General features: G+C 33.9%; 1 pseudogene; it reads right to left on the bottom strand.

Moving 5' to 3' along the window:
• Positions 1-613: 613 nt before the first annotated feature.
• LOC143538878 (bifunctional riboflavin biosynthesis protein RIBA 1, chloroplastic-like) lies at positions 614-2925 on the bottom strand (annotated as a pseudogene).
• Between the last annotated feature and the right edge of the window lie 255 nt (positions 2926-3180).

Genomic DNA, 3180 nt, shown 5'->3' with positions numbered 1-3180 from the left:
TAGAGTTTTCAATTTTTCATAAAAATAAGTGGTTTTCATTTGAACCCTCCCATATATATATCCTATATATATATATATATATAGTGGAGGGTTCAAATATATATGTTTCAAATAAGAACCCCTTTGAGTTTTAAGAACTCAGTGTAACGATTTTTTTTTTCGAATTTTTCTTACACATGCGTAATATATGTAAGTTACATACACGTAAAAAAATTACATAATTTTTTACGCACCGAGTCGACTTATTACATATGTGTAACGAACGTTTAAAGTTGTGTAATCACTGTATATAGTTATTCTCTCTTCTACCTTGACTTTTTGTCAGATTTAATCTCAACCACATATTCCAATCCATTTAATTAAATGTTACAACTCAACAAGGTTATCAAAATATCCCTCCCATATATATATATATATATATATATCAAAACAATTGTCAATTGTAACACAAATTTAGATAAAACTTAAAAATTGAAATAACAAACTTAAAAAGCGTAACATAGACTCAATCAAAACATGCACGCATTCTACGAATCTTATTATAAAAACCAGTCAAAGTCGAACAACCCGGTTGCGGCCGATGACACCCTATTTAAAAATAAGAAAATGTTCTTCATCTTCTTGGAATCAAAAATGTTCTTGGAATCTTAGAATTTGGCGGGGAACTTGAAGCTGAGTCTACGGTATCATCTTCTTCATTCTCCTCGTCATCTTCTTCATTCCCGTCCCGAATGTCACTCTGTTTAAAAATAAGAAAATGTTTCATCAAGTTAATATTAAATTTCTATGAAAACTTTAAAATTTTGCAACATATGGTTGACCCACAAATATTTTTTATCCACTAAAAAGGGGTCAATTTTCCATAAAACACAACCAAAATGACTGTTCATAAGTAAACGGGTCGATTTTCCACCTACAAATGATACTTTTTCTAAATTTTCTCACACCTTGACCATAGCGATATTCTTGATTCCATCCAACACCGATTTGCAACAATATTCGAAAAATGGGCCCCACATAGTAGGTACACGTGCAGCAGAAGCCCGATCCACTAGCCTATCCGTCTTCCTTCTATACCTAAATTTAAATCCACGTAAAAAATAAATATTCCATGAATTCAAAGGTGGCAATTTTGACCCATTTAATTTTGGTCAAATCAAGTTGATTTTGGCAATTTAGATCAGATATAGATATTATCTTTAAAATTTTCCGTTTAACAAACTCGCAAGGCTTTGGCAAGCGAGCCATCGAATCATCAGCTACCGGGTCAAACCCAGCTAACACAGCTAGGCCAACAGAAGCTTCCATATGACCTGCTCGTTTCAAAACACTACCTTCCCTATATTTCAATGGAAATATATGACATGGTCGGTTAAAATCCGCAGGTTGTGAATCTTTGGAAGCAAAAGCCTTTATTGTTACTGCCAATCACGTGCTGGCACACCCGTTGTTGTACCATGTTTTGAATCATACATAGTACATACACCAATATATAGTCATACATATATTCATTCATCTTAATTTTTTTTTTTTAAAATGTTTAATGTATAGAAAACTATGTGTACCACTGATACTATGAAGGCAGTACAGAGCTTTTATGCATTATCTTTATTATCAACTATCAACGGAAGTTCCAATCGTTCCAGGTCTTCGCCTTTCATGCTGACACAAACAATCCTAGTTACATGTTTAACAATAAAGCCATGGCCTCGGGTGTAACACACGATGCTGCCATTATTAAATCGCCTTTGTTTTCTCGGTCTTCATCGTCAACAACCACCACTATCTGCAATACAATTCAAAATTTGGTGTAAAATATAATACAATGCTAATTTCAAATTTTACCCTCAATGTGAAAGAATACAAACCTTTCCTTGACGTATATCTTCAATGGCCTCGGGAATGAATGAGAAGCCCGTGGTTGGCTGATCCAAACCATAATCATCACGAGCACTTGTAGAAAAACCATTAATGGTAGGTGTTGTATCAGCTACCAGCGTACCCAAAGCTATTGAATCGGGCTGTATCACAACTCTAGATGACACACTAATGCCATTGTATATAATAAGAAATCGGGTTGGATGAAAATGAAACTATTGAAATAAAAAGGACAAAATTAATCTAATGGAATAAAAGGGTTAATCTAAAGTTGGACATAATCATATTAATCTAATGGAATAAAAGGGTTATATGGGTGTCAAACCACAAGAACTAAAACCGTTTTTATAACTCTTTTAACTTATATACCTGGGTGCATAGACGGGATATTAGCGCCACTTCTAAGAGCGTCACGAAGTAAATTAGATGTTAAACACGAGGCTTCAAAAACTATCAAATCATCCATTAGTAAAATCTCATCTAAACTTTTTAAACCATTGCTTTAAAGATAGCACCTGAGCCTGCACGTCACGAAAACATATATTTCAGTTAACCTCGTTAAAAGAATAATACTTGTCAAGTTAATAAAATACCCTTGGATTATCAACATAATAAAATCTTTGGGACTCACTTGAAAATAAAAGTATATTAATACCAGCTGCAGCCACTAAGATTTTATTAACTTGACAAGTAGCACAAATACTCCAAGTGTATTTTGGTCTTTTGATAAAAAAATTAACAAAACATTTAACGTGGTCAGTTGGTTGGACTTTAATTGATATGAAAATGAAACTATTGAAATAAAAATGTCAAAATTAATCTAATGGAATAAAAGGGTTATATGGGTATCAAACCACAAGAACTAAAACCGTGCTTATAACTCTTTTAACTTATATACCTGGGGTGCATAGACGGGTTATTAGCGCCACTTCTAAGAGTGTCACCAAGTAAATTATATGTTAAACCCGAGGCTCCAAAAACCGACAAATCATCCATCAGTAAAATCTTTTGTTCTTTTTTCTCGGTTCCTTGTAATCTTAGTTCCATGGCTTGAAGTTTGGCCAGGTAGTTTGTTGTTGTTGTTTGAGTTTCACTAATTCCATCATTAAAACCTGTTTTTCGTGTTTTAGATGACCGACTTCATCTAAGTTCGACTTTCCAGTTTCGTTGACTGGAGATAAAGCTTAAGAGTTTGGTGTTTTTCTTCTCTTGATGTTCTTTAAAACATGCCTTTGACCTCTTGCGAATGCTTCGTTTGCGAATTCCCATGTGTCCGGACGGATCTTTCTAAAACCCTGCATT

Source organism: Bidens hawaiensis, unplaced genomic scaffold (genome assembly GCF_021521415.1).
Source record: "Bidens hawaiensis isolate Kalapana, Puna unplaced genomic scaffold, B.hawaiensis_p1.1 tig00011744_1, whole genome shotgun sequence".
Taxonomy (NCBI): Eukaryota; Viridiplantae; Streptophyta; class Magnoliopsida; order Asterales; family Asteraceae; genus Bidens; species Bidens hawaiensis.
The sequence above is the reverse complement of the archived record's forward strand: the minus strand, read 5'-3'. Positions and strand labels throughout refer to the sequence as shown.